Below are 27,236 nucleotides of genomic sequence, written 5' to 3' on the forward strand. Positions count from 1 at the left end.
GTAGTTAAATAGAGCTGAGGAGGTCAAGGGACTTTGAAACAGTGATGTTATTAACATGGCTGGAGGGACAATGGGAGGATGATGTCAAGATGTAAGGAGAGAAAGATGATGACACAAGTATTGAAATCACAGAAGCAGATAAGGGTTTTGAAGTTGGTAGATAAGAGCAATAAAGGTAAAGAAAATAGTTCGCTGAGTTTTTGAAGGTAATGAAAAGAAGTTTGGAAGCAACAATAGGAAACAAGAGGTATGCTAACTCGAAGGCCAGTTTTTCTGCTCTTGAACTCTCAAGTTGTTCTAGAGAGAACTCTATAACAAAATAACTGGTTCCATCATAAACTCAGCAGAAATCAGCCACTCACTGTGAACTAATCAATGCTTTAATTTGTCTCTAAATCGACTGCCTTTGCATAAGGTTGTTTCATTCAAGAACACAGCCCCAGCTCACACTTATCGCTTTCTGCAAATAGTATCACCTTCTACTTAAGTGAGATCAAGACTAATGACAATGAGCTTCCTTAATGCCTTTCCTGTTTCACTTCAAAACCCTCAGCTTCTCCTTCCAACTTCTCTTCTCTCCCTCCCATCACAGAAGAAGTAATTTCAGGGCTTATTCAATTGCGACCTCATTCCATTCTTTCCACATCCTCTGAGAGCTTGTCCCAGTAATCACATGCCTTTTCTCTTCTCTCACACATCTTTCTCTCTCTCACTCTCTCCCCTGGATCCTTCCCTTCAGACTGTAAGACTACAAACATAGCAACATTTGTGCTCCCATCACACCCCTTTCTTGCCCGTGTGCTCTCTTTTACTGCTAGTTTTCTCAAAGATCATTCTCAGAAGAAGAACTTCCATCTCTTCACTTTTTCTTTTCCCATTTGCACAATTGATCTAGTGAATCGCTCTCTCAGAGGTGTAATGATAATCTGCCAGATCTAAGATTTTTTTCTTCCATCCTCATCTTTAACTGCTCGGTAGCATCTTCACCACAGCTCTCTGCCAGTGCCTTCCGCGAAGCTGCTCTCTCCAACTTCTCCTTCTAGGACTTCTTTTCAGACTGTTATTTCTTGTTCTGTTCCCTACACAAAAGTTTCCAAAGTTTCTATCCTTCATCCCCCCTGACCTAACCTCTCTCTTTTTTTCCCTGAAAAACTACCTATAGCAGCCTGGCTTTCACTATCATTTCTAAGTGAAATGATATATATTCAATATATATATTCAATATATATGTTGACCATAACCTACATCACAAACTTTGTCTCACTTCAAAACTCCTCTCTGATCAACTCCACCTCAGACTGAACCCAACACCCCTCTCAGATCTTCCAGTTTCACAACTCTGGGCCTCTCTGATTATAAGATCTCCTCTTTTCCTCAAATTCAAATAGATGCTAAATCATATGGACTCAACATCACTAATATCTCAGTCCCTTCTCTGTTTCTGTCAGCACTCTCTTCATCATCTTTCACTGGTGGCAAACAACACCTTTTAAACAATACCTTTAAAAGTTGGAATGTAAATCTAAAAGTTTGGAATCTAATGAGTAAATATGGCAAACAAATCTACAAAGCTGGGGTTTCCTCACTGTGGCGTCCACTTTGAACCCCTTTTCAGTCTCTCACTGTAGCCTGCCATAAACATCACACTTTCAGAAATATTTCGAAAGAGAGAACATTCTTGAGATTCCTGGGACCTTTTATTCTTCACCCTTTTGTCCACATTCAGAGACTCTTAGATTTTAGGTTATGAACTGGCTTCCCAGAATCTCCCAGCCAGGCTGGCTCTCTCTTGACATCATCCCTTGCTGCTTCTCTAGTCCCTCATTAAAATTCATCCACTTTTTGCATCATGGTCTTATGAAAGAAGTTTGAGATTTGGAGTCAGAATAGAAAAATATCAAATCCCACCTCTGCAACCTACTGACTCTGAGATTTTGGAGAAATATTATGTGATATTTATTTGTTGGATGTCTGGCAATGTTTGACGGTATCCCTTCAAGAGTAACAATATGGTTTTGTAGGCAATACCAGAGAGTAGCTGCATTTCTGGTGAAGAGAGTGGCAGGTAAGAAGATTCTTCCTATCGCCCTTTAAAATAATTCCTACTTTGCTTCATTCTATATCATTCCCATGACAATGAGGATAACTATTGTTAAGTTCTAATTCGTTTATTAAAATGTTTTAAAAAGTCATTTTTTTAGCCTGATGAAATCAGAAGTGGAAGAGGCTTTGAAAGAAAGGCCATGCTGGTGAGGTTGCCTGAAAGCTGGAGGGGGTGGGTATTGTGTGAGAGGTGGCAGTGTTGTCGGACAGATGGCAGGGGACAAACCGAGAGGCACAAAGGATGGGCTGGCAGCCTCAGGTACCCCTTTTGCTTAGCCAAGATTCAGAGAGATTTAGGGGTGTGAAGAGGAGGGAAAACCCAGGTGGACAGTCTTTCTTTACTAGCACTAATTAATTAATCTTTGCTGAGAAAAACCCCACTTCTACATAAAAGAACCCTGCAGTTCCTACAGTGTTGTTTGTTCATAGATTTCGGATTAAGTTTGGCCATTACAGACTGCAATGGGCATCCTAGGTGCCACTTTTTCATCTCAAGATTTTTGTTTAGGGTGTGAGCATATGATTCAAAATCTAGGAATTTATTGCCATCAACAAAATTCTCAGTCTAATGTTGATGTTATTGAAGTCAAGGTAGCTTACATTTCTGTGATTCTATCTTCACCACTCAATATTTTTTTCATCCGCAGGGTCATGTTCTAAATGTGATCTAAAATAGAGTCTTTGGTACAGTGGTCAGGATCATAGTCTGTGAAGCCAGAGGGCCTAGTTTCTAATACTCACTCTACCACATACCAGCTACGTAACCTTGGACACTTCATTTAACTTCTCTCTGCTTCAGTTTTCTCATATGTAAAATGGGAATAATAATATCAACCTCAGAGTAGTATCAAGAGGAATAAACAAATTAATACATGTAGATCCTTAAATCATGCCTGGCAAGTGCTTTTAAGTTAGCTACTAGCCTGGCACGTAGTAAATGCTATATAAGTGTTAGCTGTTGCTGCTGCTAGAAGCTGTTAGACTGAATTCCACATGCTCTATTATTACTTTAAAAACAGTACACTGATCTATCATCTCAGAATTTATTCAAGTGTGCCAGATAAATGTCTGAATACACTTACTCATCAAACCAAACATGAATTTACTCTGTAAGTTGAAGAGACGCACAGTGAAAACAACCATTTTATTTTTTTAACAGAATATTGTTTAAGTTTTAGTCACTCAATATAGAATTAAAATAGCTTATAAAAGCACTTGGCAGACGCTGGTGTTGAGCAGCTTCAGAAGTAACGTGAGAACAAAATAAAATGATCATTCAATGGATTATTGATTCATTCAATAAACAATTACCATATGCCTTGCCCTTACAGAGGTTTGAAGAAGACGCAATGAAAAATAAGACCAATTTCCTACCTTTTTGGAATTATAATCCAGTAAAGAAAACTCAGATAAGTAAATAATTTTAAGTAATGGTGCTGAGCACAATGATAGTCAAGTGTGAAATGACATGGGAACGTATAGAAGGAAGTGATTTGTATAAGGGCCGAGGTGAAGGAGTTGGGGGATGTGATGATGGTTTGGGGATGGTTATTGGAAGGCAAGTGTTCATCCCACCCTTAACTGGGATCTCTGTGTGTAGGCAGAAAAGAAATTCATGGTATCAATATTCTTTGGCCCTCATACTTAAACTTCTTTTCAGCTAAGCCTGTAAAAAAATATAACAAGCATGTTGACTTGACCCCAAAACACAAAGCATTCAAAGTCTTCAAGTTTAGTAGGAAAACAATAATTACACGGAGCAATACCAGTGAATTATGTTAATGTAAAATTGCAGCTAATATTATATTTTGAATCCTAGGAGAAAAAAACGTCCCAAAATTTTACCTGCAAACCAACCATAGGTAGAACTTATGGAGAATCACAGGAGAAAGTTTCTTCTTGACTCTTATGTTCTCCCTGGACTAATGTGATCTGTCAGGGCTCCCACTTGGTAATTAGTCCCATGGAAATACACAGGTTGACATTCAGCAAGATAGGAAGATAGATCATTCCTGAGAATTGTTCCCACCATAACAGTCACTCAGCCCCCTTCATACAGTCATTCACAACCTCCCTGGTCAAGTGTGGAGTCAGAAAGCAGAGAGAGCATCCCAGTCTCATTCAACATTATCCAGTCATAATAGTCAACTTTCTCTTCTTCTTTAAGTGAAAATCTGCAAGAAAATAAGTTCAAAAACTGTAATACAACTTGAGAAATATTAAATGGGCTTTTAGAATGTACAAATACTTTTTAAAAGTTTCTTAAACTTGACTACATGCAATACACACAAATTAAGGTGTTTGATAAATAGCAAATTTCATAGTATAACTTAAAGACATGAACTACCAATCGACATAAATACTTTTTAAAAGGCTAAGCTTTTTGGTCATTGTCAGGTTCTCTAACTCTGATACTTCTACACTGAGTGTGAGCTCAGGAAGTTAGGGGAAGAGAGTTTGAGGGGTCAATCACAGGAAATTTTGAGTAGCATCTGCGGTAATTGGCTCACTCTAATGCTAACATTGGCACTGTAGCTCAAATTACAGACATGATAATTAAAACGGTTAGTCACCTGCTATAGCCAGTTAGGAAACATTATGGATGGGATCTCTCTTTGCATTATAACAACAAAAATGTAAAATACAATGGAAGAAATTTGACAAGAAGTGGACAAGACCTAAATAAGGAAAACTATAAAGTGATATATGCTTTTAAAATAAAGATTTGAGAAACTGGAGAACCTTATCATGCTCTGAACACATTAGCTAAGGCATCACTCTTCTCTAATCATGCTCTGAACACATTAGCTAAGGCATCACTCTTCTCTACTCCACTACCCCTATTGCTATCTAAAAGATCAGAGACAAAGAAATATCTTTGACTGAAACAAACAAATATCTTGTTTCCTTGTCTGCTTATTTATTTTCTGTCTTGGAGTGCTAAAATAAGCTTGTGAAAGTAAGTTCTTTGTTTTTCATCTTTAATCATGTCTGGCACACTCATTTTAAGAATTTTTAATATATAAAGAGTTATTATAACCCAATACATAAGATAAATTTTTGCTGTAGAAAAATAGTAAAGGACATTAAGATATAAATAATAAATACAAATTGATAGTAAATTTTAAAAGTAAAACTTCAATAAATAGTCAAAAACATAAATTGAAAATACGTGGGATAGCATTTTGACCTCCAGTTTTTATAAATTTCGTAATAAGTGTCAAAGGAATTTTAATTGTGTATGCCCTTTGACCCAGTAATTCTACTTCTTAAGAAGGAATAGGAGATTCACAAAAAAGAGTATATGTATATATGGATCCTCAGTACAGAGTTCTCTCTAATAGAAAAATGGACAAAAGCACCTAAATATCTACCAATGAACTAATGAGTAAATAAGGTATGCTACAGCCATGTGAGGTAATGATATGAAGAAGCCACTAAAAATTGTTTTCTCAAAGATTATGAAAAGATTTGGAGAAATACATGGAAAATTGACGACAGAAAAACCCCAAAACAATGCAATACTGCCTACACGGTATTATCTTAATTTGGAAGTATGTATTTGTGTAAATATATATTTAAAAATATTAGGGCACAAACACACCCAAATTAGCAATGACTCTCCCTGGGTGTTGCAAACTATTTCCCTTAACCTGCTTTTCTTTATACTTATAAGGTTTCCAGTGAAAATTACATTACTTTTATAATTTTCAAAGCCAGTTACAGTTATTTTTAATTGCCAACTGATTTATTCAAAAATTAACCCAGAACTTAGCTGTTAAGTCTACTGAGGACACATTACAAAAGGGAATATTGTCTGATATGTGTAGTCTAATTGTTTCATTGGAGAAAATTCACCCTCATACGTATTTCTACTTAGTTTTAGGTTAAGCCGTGTAATTTTATATTGTTTTCTTTCTTGTTTTTCTTTCTTTTCTGGGCACATTTGGTAGTTGACTTAATTTTTTCATAGATTAAAATGCAAGCATTTTATTCGTGTGCTTGAATACCATTGGCCCAATTCTCACTTTAGAAAGAAACAGTAAACTATGATCCATGAGTCTGGATGGAAACTGAATGCTCAGTTAGTCACATTAGAGCTGTTACATTTCATTAGCATAGAACCCAGATATCATAATTGTTTTAGATCTTTCTGGATATCAAAATATATTTACTCTCAGGTTCTTGATAATAACAAAAGGTAATCCTTGAGCATTTAGAACACAAGAAAGGCTCAGAAGAATTTATTCTCAATGTCATTTATCTTTCACTATTATTAATAGTAGATGAACATGGATATTGTTTTAAATATGGATTCAATTAAGCCACACTTACATCAATGGCAAAGTTTACATATCCTTTCCATTTTAACACCTCATAGGCACTTTTACCCACCAAATTATAGACTTTCTTCCAAATCTCATGGTCAATGTCTATTCTCATTTCTGAATTTGGTATAAAAAGCAAAGTTCTTGCCACATTCACTTCACTCTACGTAGCCACACTTGAGTCACCATGGTCCTCTCAAATCCATCTATGACAGCTGCTGGGATGAATGCCAAGATTTTCAGACATAAAATAGCCTAATCTAGTAGAATCCAGATTATACTCACTTCTAATCACACGGGGCTTGGGTTGTTCACTGAGTTTCAGATAACATATGTAAGATCATCCACTGGGTTAGAAACAATGGTGATGCAATCTGGAATGTGCTACAAAATCTTAAATATTATGCATTGAAGCCAGTAACTTTTCTCTGGACCAGACTGAGGTAACTCTCTCTCCTTGATAGAGTCTTGGGATTACCACCACAACCTTACACTTGGCTTTGACAGTCGTCTTTTCTATCACAATTTTAGGTGTCTGAATAAATAAGCTCCAAATCTGCAGATCCATATATTTTTCCTTTAGTTTATCAAAACAATAGCAAGGACAGATTCATTACTAAATTTTTTCCCAGAATGCTGATGGCCCAAGTCTACATATGCTGAAAGAAGTCATCCTAAATGGAAAGTGTCTTAACTGAGTCTTCTAGGAAGCAGAGGATGGGGCAAGGGTTAAGGTGTTAACACTTTTTAGGAGGTGTTAGCCCTGGTGGTGAAGGTGAGAGAAAAGGTGAAGCAAAGCAAAGAAATGTGAAACCAGTGTGCTATGATGTATTACCACACTGGTTTCTGCTTAACAAGGAGCTACAAAGACACATGGCTGGTTGCCTTGTCCTTGTGTTACCTGGCACTCAGAACTGCAAGTTTTGCAAAAAGGAAGCAAGCCTTGAGGAGTCCGTGGGGAAGAGAAAGAAAACAGAAGGAATTGATGTACCTGACTCCTTCCCTTTCCCACTGGTCAAGATTCACCTCACAGAGAGCTGGCTTCTCAAACTTCCAGGATTTTCATGTAAGTCAGAAAGTGGAGGGGAAAATAGCACAGGCAGCATGTTGATCAAGAAAGAAAATGAAAGAACATGTGCGAATCTGAAAAGCGATCTGAGATTTGCGTCTCCACAAAGACAGGGACACTGTCGTCTATGTAGTTTTCTCACATGCACAAATGGTAAGATTTCATGTTTAAGTATTTACATTCCAAAACTCTGAATTATTCTTCATGTTAAGCATATTAGAAAGACAGGACTTTAAGATTTGTGGGAAATGGAATATGAATCAACTATCCATATGTAAAAATCTCATAAAGAAAAACTATAGATTATATCAGTAAAAATATCTTCTTTTTTCAATAAAAAAGATACAAAAGTGTTCAAAAATACTTTTTAAGAAACTACAGCAAATCCATCATTTTGTCTATTAAATCCTTCATCTAAAATTGTATTGTTCATATCAAAGTATAGTTTTAAAATAAGATTTGGAATTGGTGGAATAAAATACATTGAATTTGAAATTTGATCTTCCCTGTCTGTTATACCACCATTATTAATACCATGAGTCATCATCAGGAAAAATGAGGAATTGAGCAACAGGCTAAAGCTTGCAGAACCGATTTGGCATGTGCTGTGGAGATAGTACAGCCACTTGCTTCTGGATGTGAAGCATTTTGGTGCATATCAAATGGAGACTTCTGCTTAAATTCCAAGACAACAGGAAGGGTAACGTTTAACATCCCGATGCATGCGTAGTATTTATTTATAGATACATGATACCCCTGTACCTCTACATTTACATATGAATGTATTCAGAGTTTGGTTTATCTATGTATCATAATATAGAGATACATTTGGAGAAAGAGAGGAAGAGCCCAGGACAGAGAAAAGTTATCTAAACTCAAACAATATTTAAAGCCTAGGATATGACTTGGGGGAGCATTAAACCATCAACAAGTGCTAACTTAATTTTAACTTTTACATATATTCATTGTAAGGTTTTGAAAGTTTATCCTAATGTCTCTACCTGTAACTATTGTCTTTTTGGACCTAACTGAACATGTCAAAGTCCCCATGAATCTGTTCCTCTGCCCTCAGTTCTGATGACATGCAAAAATCACCCTCTAAGGATATTTCTTGAGATGTTGGTTAAAGCTTTGAAACTGGTATGAGATAGCTTGAGGAAGCATCATCTACTAAAATTCCGTCAAGCTCTCCATAAATCCAGTTCAAATATTTAATGTTTACGAATCCATGTATCAAGAGAAGTATCTCCATGAGGGTCTAGTGCCTATAAGAAAATTTCAGTGCAGGGACATTCTGAAGGTTTGTATCTGACCTTTCTTCAGTTTTAATCACTGAAGTCCTCGACAGCTTAATAATTTGAAGATGCTGGGTCGCCATCTAACTTAATAAGGCCTGCCACAGAGACTTGGTCACCTCTGATTGCTCCCATAAGTCTTAGCACATCTGGTACACTGTCCCTGGGTGAGAAATGTTTTCCATAACACCCCTCTTATTCACTACCTTGCATATAAATTGTTTTTATTAACCTGAGAATGGTACAGCACTCTATATGTGTGTGAGATTTTGCCATTTTCAGCTTTATCCTAAAGAAAGAGAGTTGATTGTTTTCTCCAAAATGGAATTAAACACTGTTTATCACCAATGTCTTCTTTTCTATTTTTCTACAATTTTTTAATATGGGTCAAACTAGCCTTCAATTTGACATGAGATTAAAGAACTAAACATTGTAACAAGACTCTTTGAGACAATTTACAATATGCCAGAGTTGTGGGAAGAGAAGAGCCAGATAAAAACAATAGATCACTTTGAAAGATTTTCCCATTGGACAACATATCTAGATGTAAATATCTTAGGAGTATTCAATTGTATATGGAAATATATATAGTTGGATGATTGGCACATTTCTTTGCCCAGAACGATAAACAAAGTGATAGACAATTTATTCTGTTTTATATCAGTATATTTTACAAATCTAATGAAAGTCATATTTCTGCTTTCTTTGCAATTTCCCATATGGATAATAATAGCATGGAAGTTGATCCAGATGGATAAAACTACAGTTTTATAGTATGGCATTACATCTGTATCCTCCACCTTAACCTTAGTCAAGGAGGAATGTATCTCAGGGCCATTATAGTGAAGTAAAGAAAATTGAGCGTCTTGATAAAGAAAGTGGACCCAAGACAACATGACTGCATTTTTATTAAGAAAAGTCTGCAGGTGGGAGTAGTTTGTGCTGGAATCCATCTTATCTTGATAAAAGCCAAAATATTTGTATACTGAAGTCATCTGCCAACCCATCACTGACACTTATCTTTTGAACAAAAACAGTGTTTAAATTCTCCTCTGATTTAATCCTATCTAACCTGAATTCATACACAAACACCATGTTGTTCACAAAAATATAAAAAAGGAAGAGGAAGTAGCTAGATAATGTGAGAGGAGTAACTATTCCTCTTTTGTATTCTTCCTCTCTTCAATAACATACTATAGTTCCCTCAATCTCCCAAGAGCTTGGAGGTTTTGTTGCTGTATTTACATTTTACTACTCAGCCACCTTTCCAGAATTTCCTTTAACTTCACATCATACAATTCATCTGCAAAGGAAGTTTCATGTGACTCCAATTTAAGATACTTAGATTAAAATCTTAGTTTTATCTACTGACACGAATCTAGCTACCAGATACATCTATATGCAGATATCACCGAAATCTGCTGTTCACTTTCCCTCTCCTTCCTGTCCAATGGAAGGTCTCACTGACATCCCTATCTAGACAATATTAAAATGTGACTTCTTATAGTTCTTCCCTGTATCCTGTAAGATCATCTTCATCATACTTTTGCTAGCTGATCATTTAGCTATACTATCATTTGCATGTCCAATCATTTTGTTTTACGTTTTATACAGCACTGCCCACACCTCCACACCTTGTGAAGCTATCTTTTTGTCAGGCTTTGAGGATTCCTCCCTTGGATAGTCACAGAATCTTAGGGTTCTCATTTGCGATCATAATTGTATAATGTTCAAGCCTGAAAGAGGCTCAAAGACCTATTCCGTCGCTCACATTGCAGCTAAGGGAAAATGCCGTAGGTGGCAAAGACAGGATTAAAACCAATCACTATATTTCAAGTTCACAGCTCATACTGCAACAGCTTGTGCTTACAACCCATAAGAACTGCTGCAAATTAGTCCTCTTCAAATTAGCAGTCTTAAAATTGTCAGTACTCTGCACTCTTGTATTAGTCAGGGTTCTCCAGAGAAACAGAATCAATAGGGTATACATAGATACATGTAAGAGGGTATTTATTATAGGAATTGGCTTACATGTTTAAGGAGGCTGAGAAGCCCCACAATCTGCTGTCTGCGAGCTGGACAACTAGGAAAGCTGGTGGTGTAATACGGTCCAAGTTGGAAGCCCTGAGAACCAGGGGAGCTGATAATGTAACTCCTGGTGTAAAGGGGGTTCGTTCACTCTTCTAAGTTCCAGGGTCAAGAGGTCTGAGAACCAGGAGCTCCAATGTTCAAGGGCAGGAGAAAACAGACATTCCAGGTGAATTAAGGACAGAGAATTTGCCCTTCCTCTACCTTTTTGTTCTATTTGGTCCCTTAACCAATTGGATGACACCCACCCACATTGGGGAGGGAATCTTCCTTACTCAGGCTACTGATTCAAATGCTCATCTCTTCTGGAAACACTCTCACAGGCACACCCAGAAATAGTATTTTACTGGCTACCTGGGTATCCCTTAGCCTAGTCAATTTGACACATAAAATTACCCAGCCCAACTGCACATGTCTTCCAGAGGATCCCAGGCCAGGTAGATGTTTACAGGGTGCTTTAAAACTTGTCAGTTCCCTGCCTCATCTTTTACTCCATTATCCCTCCTTATTCTCTCAGACATACTTGCTCACTCTTACTATATCTTTTAAGTCTGCTTTTGCCTAAAACCCATCTTTTTAAGCATTCTCTTGTAATCTACTACAGCCATTTTAATTCTATCTCCTTCCATTTAAAAGGTTTCTAAGATTCACCTCCCTTAACTTCTCAGAATAGTCAGCTTTCTTCATCAGTGTTGATGGTTTCATGCTTCTGATGATAAATCCACAAATATTTTTAGTACATCCTATGAGTCAGTCACTGTGGAAATACTGAGGATATTTATCAGGCACCTCATATGCACCACTTCAGGTCCTCTCTGCCTCACCTCTGTCTTGCCCCAGTGCCCATTGCATTACTGGCTCTGAGAGGGCTCTGGCCAACTTTATAAGTCTGATCACTTTATTTCATGCTTGTGCCATTGCTTCTCCCTCAACTAACTATGGCCCATTGGAGGGGAAAGGGGGGGGGGTCCCTACAACCACATAATGAAGAAAGGAACTTGAGCCTTTTCACATATGTTGGTGGTAGCCAAAAATGGACTACCATTCCATTGTATTCCCACTTAGAACTTGTCTAAAGGACAGTGTTAGGGAAAATCTTACCAGCAGGCAGAGATAAGAGCAGTACACTGTATCATTCACTTAATATGGAGGGAGAAGTGATCTGAAGGATGGTTATACATGAACTCATGGACAGTGGGAAATGCCTTGGCTACTCAGTCATGGGCAGAAGAATGAAGCTGGAGGATTGTAGATAAGGAAGTCTTGAGTAGAGATCTACAGATGGACTTTTGGGGTAAGTGTAAAGCACATAACTCTTTGTGTCTCCAGTTAATCCTCACAAGAAAAATTGTTCCCCACAGAGTAAGCCCTCAATAACAACATGGATAGGATGACTTGTCTCATAGATATCAACCAGCTTGTTTCCTCTGCTACCCCAGGGCCTAAATGAGCTTGTGCAATGCGACTATGGAAAGAGTGGGTATGGTGGAAGGAATGGAAACTATGTATGGGCTCCTTCTCCCAAAGCCCAGTCTAGTTACTGCCACTTCTTAATGTCTACCAGCAGCAAGACAGAGCCTGTGGGGGGCACCATTCCTTGAAGCAACCAGCAACTTGAGGGCTGATGGATTACATTGGAACTCATCTCCTTAAGGATAAACAATGTCTCCTTACCAGAATCTAAGAGATGAATTAGCCAAGAGAAGATGAGAGAGATATTCCAGATGGTAGTACCAATATGAGAGAATGCCTAAAGGTAAGAGAGACGGTGGTCTGTTCTAGGAACTGAAAATATTTTGGGTAAAAGTTCAGAGAGGTGGTAAAACATGCAGCTGAAGAGAGAAACAAGGCCAGATGAAGAAGCCTTAAACACTTCTTCAAACCACAAAGGAATATTTGAGTCTATTATCACACTGGTAACCTGAAAGAGGTAAATCCTAGTTTGCAATGTGCCTTTAACAAAAGCCACATAAAATTTTAAAATAGCAAATGAGATTCCTGCATTTGAAGGCAGATCTGTTTTCAGCCCTCAAGGTATAAACCTCTTCTTTTGCTTGTCTTCTGTATGCCTCTCTCCATAAAAGCATTAGAGACCTGAGGGATGTACTAAATACTTGAGACTATCATTATGAGTGTCTTCATAGAATCTCACTGTTGGAAGTTTTTAAATGGGCATCTAGTTCAAGTTTCTTCATGGATCTCCTATTTTTTAATCTCAAAAGTGCATTTTGTTTCTTATGAGAAATATAAAAATAAAATAAGGGAAAAAATATCAAATTGAAGCTTTCATATAAATTGAGAGTCTGTGAAGACTGAGTTACAAGAATCTATAATTCAGAGATTGGAAACCCAAATGTCTTCCGTTGCGAGACAGGTAGAGAAAATGAGTAAAATGAAATTAGTGTACAATGGTAGAGAGGGATACAGAAATTTTTGCTAACCAGATTGAGTGTGCCTCTTTTAAAGACATTCAAATTCTTTCTTTTAAATTGAATTCCATGTCTATAGATAGGCTCACCTTGTGGTTTCTAATACATGGTACCCACTTGTATACAGTTGGTGGTTCCCCAAATTAAATGATCACCAAAATCATTGGGCAATCTACTAAAACATTCAAATTTCTGGGTTCAATCTTAAGATTCTTGTTTTTCTGTGATTTGTTTTAGTTTGTTTTGGTTTTATAGTTTTTCTCTTTGGTCAGCAAAATCACTGATTTAGGTGCATTTATTCAGCAAATAGTTTACCTAATGTTTAAAATTTGTCAGCAACTGTTGTAGGTACTAGGAATATAGTAGTAAATAAGCCTGTTTTCCTAATCTCATGAAGCTTACATTCTAAGTAATGTAATAGAAATGGACATGTCTCTATTCTCAGTGACACCTTAATGAACTAAATTATGTTTACTTTATTAGCCAAGGATTAATTAAGGTTTAAATTAGTCATTTAAAGAAAAAACTACTTATTCATCCATGAGTAAAACAAAACCATATAATCACACTATTCTTGCACCCTTTTATTACTTCTATTATTTAGAAATAGTAATTCTACTTGATAGTCTATTTATAAAGTCAGTTCTATAACTTCAGTTTTATAAAATTATTCAGATAGAATAGCTTACATAAGGTTTACTCAATTAACATTAAATTATTCATTGACTTTTTAGTATTATTCAAAACAGGATATAAAAAACAAATTAAAAATATCTAAGAGACTAGAGTCGTCTATTTTCTGTATTCTATGAACTTGACTTTAATACATATCTTCTTCCTACAGCACCTCGGCACTGTCTTCTATTTTGTCTCAATTTTTAAGGGCTGCTCATAGGAGGTAGGTTTATAATCTAGGGTACAAAATAAGATTAGTTGTTTAAGACAAGTATTTCATGGCCTCCTACCAGAATAGAATCTTCCCCAAGAATCTTGCATTTTCTTCTTTTGAGTCACATCAAATAGTTTCTCCACTTCCACCCACCCTGGTCTCGTCCACTGGGTGGTCAGCATACAGTCTACTTAACAACAGCTGGGGGAAAACAACCACCCTGAAAAACCGCCATTTTGATATAAAAATTACAACTCCCAAGAGTCTTAAAGCATTGTGGTCCTGACTTGCTGACCTCGGCCAACTGTTGTGGCCACTCACAAATGAACTCACCAGTAAGGAAATTAGAAAAACTCTGGAATGTGTTTTTTTGGCCAGAATAAACTCAATCTAGAGAGAGGAAAAGAGACTCTCCATTTTATTTTTCAGGGTAATGTCTATCACAGGGAAGGCCTAATGAACTCTCAGACACACCAAGATTTTTTTTTTTTTTTTTTGGCTACACATTCATTTCAGGTGGACCCTCCTTTACCCAGGGTTCTTTGTGGGCAAGCAGCTGCACTGTGAAATTACTTTGGTAGTTAAACAAAAATAAAATATTTTTCCTTTTGAAGTGGTTAAAACAAGATTCTTTAGCTATCACAGAAGGAACCATGTAGCATGAGCTAGAAATATTATCTTATTAGACTAGTTCTTTCTTCTCATCTATTTCGTCCATTTGGACATTTTATTCAGTACTTACTAGGTGAAAGATACTAAGTAAAGTGCTTCATTTGTTTGTCTGACGTAGGAAAACAAAATCCTTTGCTAGCTGAGTAATTTACAGCGATTGCATTATCATCAAGCTTCTTCTAGACGACTGAATTTTTATTTAGGGCAGAGAACTTGTTGGATACATTCAAATGCATAATATACTTAAAAACAGGGTACTGTATAATCACATATGGGAGGAAAAAAGGTCTAGTGTTGCCAGAGTTAATAGCTCATACATTTCACGGAATAAGTTTGCTTTTGGATATAGCTAAAGCATAATAATTCCTAATGATTTTTCTTTCAAATCTTCCTTGTAAGCATACATCTGCTCCTTTTGAGATTTAATTGTAGATGCTGCCTATGTTGGCCAAAGGGAAAATATCTGTGTTCCCTTCACAACCCCTCTCAGTTTGCATTTAATCAAAGGCCTGACTTCATTTGATCTCAGTTCCACATCGCTATTTTTCACACTTCACCTTAGAGGCAACGGGCTTACCAAATAGAAGCATTGCGTTTGGAGTGATGGTGAGGGGCAAATTTCATTGCAAAGTTGAGCAAAGTGTTGGACCGGTGTGCTCATCGTCCTTATTGAATTCTTTGCCAAGGAAATCCAATCCATGATAAATAGACAAATGTCTGAAATCATTGTGGTTCAGTCTCTGATGAGGCAGCTGCCTCCATGCTGTGTTTGTTGTTACAGGATATTGTAAATACTAATATTTTATAAGCTCTGGAGCAGTTGAGAAATGAATCTCATAAACATAATTCAGTATTTCCAAGTTTTCAGAAACACACAGCCTGAAAGAATCTCACTCTTGGTCAGCCTGTGGGTTTGGACGTCAGCTCCGGGAGCTGTGATGGGCAGAGGAAATTTGGGGTATGCAAAGTCTCAACTGCTGCCTTTCAGAAAGATAGGAAGTTTGAGTGTAATGACCATATATAATTTCTAGTGGTTTAAAATGATAGATTAGAAAAGAATACCTGCATTTAAAATTTATAAAAAGTGTGGTAGCATAAATTAATAAAACCAGTTTGAAAAGACAGATTTAAAAAACCCACAGTGTTGCTTACTAAAAAGGTACCATAATTATTTATTTTCTTTTCCAGCAGAAACAAAGGATGTTATATCATATCGCATGCAAAGCATCAACTGAGGGTATTCTGTTAAAACACTAAACTAATTAAGTCACACTCTTTTCGAATTCTCACTCTCCTCTGGCACATTTTTAGATCCAACCTATATCTGCGGCCCCTTTCTCCCTTATGTGCTTATTTCTATATTCACAGAACCAAGCCTCCTTGCTCTTTCTCGATTCTTTTCTTCTCTCTCATAACTAACTGTGTCTTCTTTGAAGGTGGTGACCCTTCTGCCCACTAACCACTTAGGTTTGCTTTGCAGAGAAGTACCTCTCCATGTAGTATGTGTATCATTTTAGAAGTGCAAAAAAATAAAGATGCCGACTCCCTTTATATACTGGAGATAGACAGCTTAGCGGATATGCAGGCAAATGGAAAAGGACTGAAATAACACCTACATCTTAAATCACTACAACCAATAAAAACATATTGATTAATACATGGCTAAAACAGACACTGTGTAAGAGTAATAAAGTAGATGAAAATATTTTGTAAATTATATAGCACTATACACACATTACTGTGATTGTTTTCCCTTTAAGACACTGCACTGAGAGTGAATTAAATAAGATGCCAATTGCCTATCAAAAATGTAGCCTTAATTAGAGTTGGGAACCCCCCTCTTTGTATTAAAGGGCAATAATGATGGAAAGACCTGCTACATGTGGGATCTTTTCTTTATCCTAAGTCGGTGATGCTATTTGGGTAACAACTGATGAAAGGACTAGGGTGCCAACCAATTTGCAGTTAAGTGGCTAATTAAGACCCAAAGCAAAGCTGCCAGGAGTTTGGGTCTTCTAGCTTTAAAGTGACACATAAAACCAATTAGAATGGAGCTGGCTTTGCTAGGACATATTTAAATTTGGACACAAGTTTGGGCCAGTTATTACTTTATGTTAATATATTCTCTCGTAAGACAGCATCAGAGAGAAAAGGGAATCATTTAGGACATAAGAAATAAATTACTTGGATTCACTGAACTTCAGATGCTAAGAAAAAGCAAAACTATAAAACCCATTTCTATGTTTGCAGTCCTAACAGGGGTAGTAGAGTAATTAGATTTCCTAGTCTCAGAGGAAAAGAGAAGAGTGCATGAAGCATACTGTTATCCAAGAGGAGAAAAATCTCTTAATTCTTGCGTGTGTTGTCACCTGTCTGTCATATTGTCTTGAGTGTGACACCTAGCCCAGAATGGCAAGATTTTTAGAATTGTTATATTTCAACTTGGGACAATCCAGTGTTCCATTTAAATATAGCTGCTCTAATAGCAGAGGGGGAAAGACAGATTCTTTCCGGGTGTAGAGAGAAGGTTTGAAGTTGAGGAAAAGTAAAGAGGATCGGAGAAGATGGAAATTATAACACAAATTATCCACGTGTAGGGGAATACTGGTTGCGGGAGAGTAGACGACTTTTCAAGTCATAGCGCCAGAGGCATCTGAGAGTTGTGGGAAAGCGCAGTCCATTTATACCTTGCTCTCGTGATTTATGATGTCACCATTAAACCCCTTGATGGCATTATATCCTTGTAATTTGCAGTTGCCTAGCATTTTTTCCATATACAACTCAATAACTCATTGTGTAGCTATTTCACACACACATAAACACACACATTAGTGTGAATGTGTGTGTGCTGAATCTGTCATCAGTGGAAACCATGATTTTTGATGTAATAATAAGTTGGGTTAATAAAAGGCAAGAAATCACGGGCTGGATGTGTAGTCACTGTAATACCAGCTTTGTCATGAGGCATCGCAAGGAGACAGCACTGCATGTTACTATAAACAGATATCATTTAGATGGTGTATATATTCTTTTTAAGAATTAAAGAAGCAAAACTGTTTGCAGGGTCAGCCGAAAGTCGTTATTAAAGGAAATATGTGAGATTGCACAAAGATAAAGAAGGAAATATATTCAATTCACCTCAACATTGTAGTAATAGGATTAGAAAATAACAGGATTAGAAATATTAAACCTTCAGGGCTAAATTCTGCTGCCCCCAGAGATGTGTGGTTGGATCTCCTCCCTGCCCAGGGAATTTCTGTTTCCTTCCAGAGAGCCTGGTCCCGGCCAGTAATTGTGACACCGTAAATCTGGGGAAGAGAAGGTTTTGGAACCTTTGCTTTAAGACTATAATACAACTAGTCATTAGCATGTCTGCGGGGGTGAGAGGTTCAACATCTCTTAAGTTAGCTTTTAAACTGACTTCTGTAATTATTCTCCAATGGAAACATGAATGCCAGCGACTTTCTGGAGAGTTATTTTTATTTCTATTTGACTATTTTAGCTGCAATGCTGGATATACACTGCTGGATCTCTGAGAATGTTGTTCTAAAATGCTATATTTATAAAATGACCAAAGAGCACATGCTGCCTGGATTAAATTTATCCCAAGATGAGAGGTTTTATCTCTAATCATCTGCTTGTTGACTAATCTGGGTGCTTCTTGTGCAGGTTTGATAGTTGAAATGTAACAGGCTAAAGTAATCCAGATCCTAAAGGGGTATCCCTTTGTCTCTGCCTTTGCCTTCCTGAAACCTGGAGATAATGAACACTGCTGCTTTAAATTCATCATGCCATAGAGTAACATCCTCATTGAATGAGACTGCTAGTTTGATACGAGAAAAAGTGGGGCGCTCTCTTTAAAGGTGTGTAATATATAAGATCACAAAATTATTTCGCTTCTCAGGAAAATATTTTTAAAATACATAGGATGGCTTTTCCACAATGTGTTTAAAGCCCACATGAAGTATAATTCTGGAGTATTTGTTTCTATGGAATTGTATTCTCAGCTATTCTGTGGTCCATGTCACATTATAATGTTATTATTTGCACGAGTCTCATATATTAGACTGTGAACTCCTTGACAAAAGGGACCTGTACTTGCCATGCTTATATCCTCACCAGAATTTCACACAATTCCAGGCACATTATAAGCATTCACTAAATATACCTTAAGAAAGATTGACTATTCTGTGTTTAAGACACTTAATGGTGAGCAATATACCCCTGTTACCTGCAGTAACTTCTTCCAGGGGCTGCCTTTCTTTGCTTGCCTTTCTTTGCTTTAGGGTTTAGTTATAAAAGTCTAAATTGGGATTAGATCCTATGTCTTACAGATCTGCCTTCCATGAAGTGAGGAAATCAGTAAGAAGGATATTCATAACAAGTTCAATATCCCAGCCTCTCTCTGGAAGCTTTTAATGCCAGCAAAGAAAAATTAATGAATGAGAAACTCTTAAGAAAGAGAGTTTTGGAGTGAGCATAGAATCATTTGCCTTTCTGCTGTGCTATACTAGGGCCTATCAAAAATTGTAAGCAGCTTTACTGCTGGCTACATTTTCTCCCATGGGTTATTTCCTTTTCTATTAAGTAATTCCTTAATGCCCAGGGAGTTAAACATTCTGTTGAAAAGAGAGTTCTTAGCATCTTCTATGATTCAAAGCCTTACTGCAAAGTTTTTCTTGATCTTGTAATTTTAAAGTGCTACCGGTATAGTTAAATGTCTCTCTCATGATATATTTATTTTAGTGATATTTTTAAGGTTATGCACGTTTGAAGACAGATGTTGTGTAATAAGAATCTTACTCTGAAGCATTTTCTACCTCATTTTGCTGTTATCTAAAACCTTTTAGAAGCCAGCTACACATTCGGCCTTTTCTAATTCTCATCCCAATACAAAAATCAGAGTAGTAGCTAAAGAAAAAGGGAAAGTCAAAGATATTTTGAGTTCTATTTTGTTTTGTTTTCCCGTGGGGCTGATGAAAGCATCGCCTTTGCAATTTCCAGCCAACATTTTAGAGATGCATGAGAATGTCCACCAAAAAATGAAATTCTTTTAAACACATTTTGTGAATGTATTTAGCGTTTCTTCACTAATGAAAAGCATGCATTGCAATTATTGTCAAAGGTGGAAAAATTTATTTTCTTGATTTTTAAATGGAGATATGATTCAATTATAAATAGTCTTCTCTTGAAATTAGTACATCAGCAGAGAGAACTTATTTATTTGCCAATTTTCCTCTCTCCTGCTTCTGATAAAAATCATAGACTACGGTCTTTGAACTTTTGTTGTTTCCAATGGTCCAATGTCTTATTGGCCTTGCTCAGGGTAGGAGCAGTTTTGGAAATGATATGTTGCTCTTCAATATCATAGTGATGTATTATCTAAGAGCTGACATGGTTTTAGCAGTTTGGCATTTTAAAGGGACTTGCCAGAATGGATACAGCATACTGAGGTGTGAGTGTGTGTGTGTGTGTGTGTGTGTGTGCATGCACACTTGTGAGTGTAATCCTCAAGTGAAGAGGCATCTATTCTGGTATTAGCCGTGTACTTGGGCCCATCTACAGTTTGATTGTACATCAGTTATGATGTGTCTCTTTCTAACAGGAAGGATACCGATCTTGATGAATAGCTAAAAGGTAAGATCATTCTTAAAGGTGTGAGTGATTAATAATGGCTATGCATACATTTTTTTCTAAGAGTGTAAATAAAATATGTCATTCACTTGAAGGGCAGGAGTTTGGCAGAGTGATTCACAGCGCATTTAAAAGCATAAAAAGTCAAACCCAGGGTCTCTTCTAAGCATGTCAAAGAGGAAGCTGGTTTAACCATTTGAAATATCTGAGTGAATGTTGAAATATTTGAGTGGAGAAATCATATGCCTTATGGAATACTGAAGATGGAGCTAATATTATTAATTGCCACCAATTAAACACAATCAAAATTTTCTCCTTTAGTAGCTAACAAGTAATAGTATGACAGAGATAAGTGGATAAAAAAGATGGTATTTGTTTACTATGGCATTTGGACTATACATTTCAATCCAACTAAGATTTACTATATAACCTTTAGATTAGAGGTTCCTGTGGGAAGTTGCTGTATTAGCATAAATCATGGCTTTGACATGGTCAGTATTCATACCAAAGTACATAGGGCCCTATTAAATTGTTAACTAGTGCAACAAGACTGACAAAACTTGAAGACAGAAGAATGATTCTAGTGGTGGTATCAAAAGACAGTAACAAGCAACCTATATAGTTGGTCTTTGTTAATTTCTTGCCAGTGGTCTAGAGCTCATGACATTTTCACAATGCATACGACAACAAACTTCTTGGTGATACACTACCTGTCATGCTCTCCTATGGTCTAGCATCACAGGGATTGTGCATGTCACAGAAAGAAAGAGCCCTGGGGTCAGGGTGGGATTCACTATTTCTTCCACAAGTCCTAGGTAAATGGAGGAGCATGAGTTATGTTTTTCTAGTGAAGGTGGAAAAACAAGTGACTGTCATCATAAACTATGTAAAAAGAAATGTTGGTGACTGTCTAGGATCAAATGCCTATATCCACTGGAGACAAAACCAAGATTCATCATTTATACATATATATAATCTTAAGATATAATATATATATATATATATAATCTTAAGATTATAATCTTAAGAATAAAGATTTACAAGTCACTGAATTTTTAAAAGACTTTATTGACCTAATGTCCTATAAAAGATGCCATGAATATCATTTTCCTCATTTCATGCCTCTCCGTGTGAGGACAGAGGGCATACATCCTGGGTATGAGAGAAGGCACAGCGTCATTCTCTCCCTGCCATTATCAAGGCCCTTTTCCCTGTGTTCTGCAGCTGCCCATGTTCCCTGCAAGTCAGGGCTCGTGTAAACAAGCCAAGAAGGAGGCCTATTGATGGATGGAGATCTGACAAATATACTGACACCATCTAAAGCACCACTTTTGGTGATGAAGGGCAAACATGAAGGGCAAAAACGTAGGAAAGACCAAAGGATCATGTCACAGGTGAGACTTCACTCTACCAAGGTGTTCATGGGATTTTCGGAAACTAAACTCCCTTTGAGAAACTCTAAGATAATGATACGCTTTTACTGACTTGAATACAGCATCGTATGCAGCCCTCCCCACTCCTCTATACTGTCTCTCTTCAAATACACATTTTGAGAATCTTCTGCCTCTGGGTGTGTGGGTGCCGATATGTGTGGACATTATAGGTGTGTAGATCTTCTGAATATCTTGGGCTTCCTGGGGTAGTAGGATTTAAAATTGGTTCAGTTCTACTAAATAATACATGCCAGGGTCTGGGAATCTTTGAATAAACATGGAACATGTTTCTCATAACACATATTCAAACACAGAAATCAAAGGTGTGTCTCCAGAATAGAAATATTTAAATGATTGTCTGCATCTGGTAAACATTCTAGTGAAACACTATCATGTGTTGTACTAAGTTCTAACTCCAAGTTATATGTTTCAGGGTAAGTAAAAACGAAAGCATCAAGTGGCTCAGAGAAATCAGGACTGGGAGGGTGATGCTTGGGGGGTGGATAACTGTAGATGTACTAAAAGGTACAGTAGTATATCACTCTCCTCCAAAGTTCCTTTTTAGGATGTATCTATTTGGGGATTTCATAAAGATACATTTATACTTTTGTTCACCAAATTTTAATGGGAACACCCTAATCTGAAAAACAAATACTATTTTAATATAATGTGAGTCACACGTAAATAATCACATTGTGGTTTATGGGTAAAAGAAATATACTAACCTACCATCAAGCAGACAATCAAACAACTATGTTTGTTTAATTGAACCTTTGAACCTTTCCCAGCAAGTGTGGATTTTTTTCTCTTGACTTTGCCTCTAGAAGGTGAGGGCGAACACATCATTTCCACTGTCTCTCCTGTCTGCTACATGGCCGTGGGAGTGAAGGAATCTATCTTACTGTTTTCCTCCTCCTCTCCTGTTGCCTATCAGGATCCTTCCCAAGCTTCCCTTTTCCCTGTCCTTTAAAGAAATCTTCAAGGAGCAAGTGGATGCCACCAACCACACAGTGAGTCCAGAGAAGGCCATGACTTCTTATTCTCACACTGGTTGTTGTCATGGCCAAATGGCAAAATGATACATAGAATAAGAGTGAGATGACAACCAGATCACATATATATCTGAAACATGAGAGATGAAATAACTGAAGTGGTAAGACACATGGCCATACTTACTTTGGATTTCCCCAAAGGGTACAGTCTCTAAAATCTATCCCTGATTTCATCCCTTCTGTGATGACACAGAGATTCTGTCATGTATTTTTATTTTCCCTTTTTATCTTTTTCTGACGATCATCACCTTTGTCCTCTCCAACTCCTCAACTCCTCAGGATCTGGAAAGACCCCAGGTTTGCTTGGGCAAAAAACTTTCTATGCAGAGGTCCCTGACTATGGAGTCACTAGTGATTTCAAGATTTAAAACATGATTATTATTTTCTTGTTTTATTTCCTTGTACTCCTCCATTCTTCCTTAATCATCATAGAACCATTTGCAGATTATCTCTCATTTAAGAGCCACCTAGCTCCATAACTTAGCAAACAATGAGTTGCTCACCAAATGACCAGCAAAGAGACAATCTGGTAGAACAGTAATATAAGGAATTAGTGTCTTTCCACTAGAATCTGCCCAGTTCTAGTCATCAGTACATTATATTGTACAAGGGGGGGAAGCTATTCTTTACTGGAGTTGCAATTAGCTCTTCTATCCAGAATGTAGTCACACTTTAATTTTAATTGTTTGTTTTAAATGTGTTCTGCTTGATTCCTTTGACTAAAAATATACACCATCAAACCAAACAGGTGTTTTAGTGAGAAAGGTATTTAAAGAACAATGCAGGTGAGGTATTCCCAGATTGATTGGATTCAGTTTTAATGACACAATCATCCACAAGTGTGTGCTAACCCCTACCACATTCCAATGACTTATGTATCAACATCACAGAGTATAGGAAGATTCTCCCCCATTTAAAATATTTTGCAGTGACTATTTGAAATCACTAAGAAGAAGGAAAAGGAGGAGGCGGAGAGAAAAAAGAGGGAGGAGAAGAAGAAGAGAACTACTCCAATGAAAAATAATAAAATCACAGGAATACATTCTAATGATGCTAAACTCTGCATCAGTTATATTTAGTCCCTTCTACCTCCAACTCACAAGCCTCCTTTGGTGTTAGCATGTTTAATAGACTTTTCAGTAAGTTCCAAAGAATCCATTAGGTATTAAAATTCCAGAAACATTATTTGCTGGAGACAAAGTGTACACAGATAATATGTTCAGCATCTGAATGTTACAGAAAACTTCTCCAAAATGGCCCATATGTTCTTGGAGAAAAAGCAGCAGTCCTGATAGTGAACCATGAAATATTCTGGAGGCAAATGGCAGAGTGCCAGTGTCTTAAGGGACAGCATTTTCCACTTTAAATAACAGACAAAATAATGCTTTAAAATGTTCTTGGTGATACATGATTCAGTAAACCCTTCAAGGCGTTGTAAGAAAAACCTTTTCTTCTGAAGACTGATGTTGGAAAGAATCAGACAAAAATTAAGAATTGCTCTGCCAGGCAGCATAAAGAATCAATGGGGGTCTTTCTGAAATTCAGGAAATTCAATGAATCGATAGACTGTTAGGAACCAGGCCACACATGCTGAAAGTGATTCTTTATAAGGACTAGATACAGAGATAACACAAGGCTCTTCAGAAAACCCTGAGCACAAGCATGCATTAAAAGAAGCTAAATTGTGTACTAGCAGGAAATGAAAACAGCTTATTTTTTAACAGGCATCTGCAAATGGGGACATTTGGCAAGGGTAAACCAATGCTTAATTGAAAGATAAGCAATTTACAGGTAAACATCAAAATGTATTTTTTCATTTCTAATTTGATTTTTGTCATTTCTAGTTCACTTACCCTGTCTCTAAAAATGGCAAAATCTCTGTCATTAAATAATTTGGATTTAATTGACATTCCCCAAGGCAAGCAAGCTGGAAGTATAATAATTCCTTTGAAAGCAAACACTCTTTGATGACTACAAGCATCAAGTATGATCAGAGAATTCTTCTTGGTCATTTTACAAGGGTCTATCCATCTTTATGTGGCCTATGACACCAAAATTAAAATGTATAAAGTGGTTCCTTAAAAATTATAAATAGTCAGTGGGGCAGCTGGGTACCTAAAAAAGATTCTTTTCATTATTATGGAAGAAACCCTAGACTAAACCACTTACTCTATCCATGGTTTTATTTTAAATAATTTAATTTACCATTAAGACATGAAATTTACCCAACTGAAATCATCACCATTTCTTATGTTTTCTTTAAAAAAGAAAAGTTTTTTAAAAAGGGAAGTGAAAGAAAACAAGGAAACTTAAAAATTTCATAAGCAAATTGAAAAATTAATTATAGTAAGAAATTGATCTTAAATTTAGAGTTATTACTACTAATTTTTCAGTTTATTGGCATTATCATAGTGTTCATTCATTGACAATTAAGCCAGGATCATAAAACATGCAGAAAACATATAGTTTTTGAATCCATTAGATAATAATACTGTAGACTATGATTTCTCCTTGTGGTGGGATTTTAACTGTGTCTAAATAATCTGGGGGAAAAGACTCTCATAAAGTATTTAGGACACATAAAATTTAAAATCTAACACTTGCGGTAAAATTAAGTATTAGTTAAGGTAATAATGTGACAACTACGCAAAAAAAGTTGCACTTTCTATAGTGGATGCTGGCACAGGAACAAGATCAATGCATGTACTTCATTCATTTGAACAATTTTAAAATATGTCTAGAGAGCTGGAGAGGGGCCAGGCGGAGCGGCCATGGAGGGTCAGCGCTGGCTGCCGCTGGAGGCCAATCCCGAGGTCACCAACCAGTTGCTCAATTAGGTCTACATCCTAACTGGCAGTTTGTTGATGTATATGGAATGGATCCTGAACTCCTTAGCATGGTACCAAGACCTGTGTGTGCAGTGTTGCTTCTCTTCCCTATTACAGAAAAGTATGAAGTATTCAGAACAGAAGAAGAGGAAAAAATAAAATCCCAGGGACAAAATATTACATCATCAGTATATTTCATGAGGCAAACAATCAGCAGTGCCTGTGGAACAATTGGACTAATCCATGCTATCACCAACAATAAAGACAAAAAGCACTTTGAATCTGGATCAACCTTGAAAAAATTCCTGGAGGAGTCTGCGTCACTGAGCCCTGAAGAACGAGCCATATACCTGGAGAACTATGACTCCATTCGAGTTACTCATAAGACCAGTGACCATGAAGGTCAGACTGAGGCACAAGATATAGACGAAAAAGTACATCTTCATTTTATTGCATTAGTTCATGTAGATGGGCATCTCAATGAATTAGATGGACGGAAACCATTTCCAATTAACCATGGGGAAACTAGTGATGAAACTTTATTAGGGGATGCCATAGAAGTTTTCAAAAAGTTTATGGAACGTGACCCTGATGAACGGAGATTCAATGCCATTGCGCTTTCTGCAGCCTAGCTTGTCCAGAATGGAAACACCAAATACTGTATTATTGGCAACAAAATTAAATTTCTTCTGTCATACTCTAATTCAAAAATTTTGATATTTTTCATTAACTTGACTGATTAAACTTTATGTGAACTAAAAAAAAAAATTAAATAAATAAATAAATAAATAAAATATGTAGCATGTAGCACCCAGTGGGTGATCAATTTAGAATGTCTGAATTATATCTCTATAAATAATTATATTTGAAATATATTACAAAATCCATGGGCCCATATGAGGTAGAAATGAAGACTTAGAACAATGGGTAGAGAAGAAGTAGTTACATATTTGTCTATTGTATAATCAGTGCATATGACGATTCTTCTTAGTATCCAGGCTCTCTCTCTTCCTGTTCAGGTTCAAGAACAATCTCTTGATGTTATTTATTGTCTAATGTGTCATTTCCTAAATAATGTCATACCTCACAATACATGAAAAAGATAGCAGTGTCATTATTATTCATAAAGCCATAGCTCTTCAGAATGCATTTGTATTGAAATAATATAGATCTTCTTGCTACTCCAGTTCCCTAATACTGTTTATTTAGTTACATCATTACTCATGATGCTGCTCTACCCAATGGCTTCATTGTGCTATCAAAGGTAATACCTGCTTCACTGATGAGGACTACAAATAAATGCAAATCTTACCCAAAGTATGCAGGAAAGTGTGACTTATTATTTTCTGTTATTTTAATTTTCTCAAACAGAATTTTATAGTTTAAACATAGAATAACGTATCTTCTAAATATGTC

General features: G+C 36.7%; 2 pseudogenes; one reads left to right on the plus strand and one right to left on the minus strand.

Annotated features, from left to right (window-relative positions):
• Positions 1–6,423: 6,423 nt before the first annotated feature.
• Positions 6,424–23,001, minus strand: LOC133090541 (L-lactate dehydrogenase B chain-like; annotated as a pseudogene).
• Positions 23,002–25,763: 2,762 nt separating this feature from the next.
• Positions 25,764–26,452, plus strand: LOC133089823 (ubiquitin carboxyl-terminal hydrolase isozyme L3-like; annotated as a pseudogene).
• The last annotated feature ends 784 nt before the right edge of the window (positions 26,453–27,236 follow it).

This window comes from Eubalaena glacialis, chromosome 4, assembly GCF_028564815.1.
Source record: "Eubalaena glacialis isolate mEubGla1 chromosome 4, mEubGla1.1.hap2.+ XY, whole genome shotgun sequence".
NCBI classification, from domain to species: Eukaryota; Metazoa; Chordata; class Mammalia; order Artiodactyla; family Balaenidae; genus Eubalaena; species Eubalaena glacialis.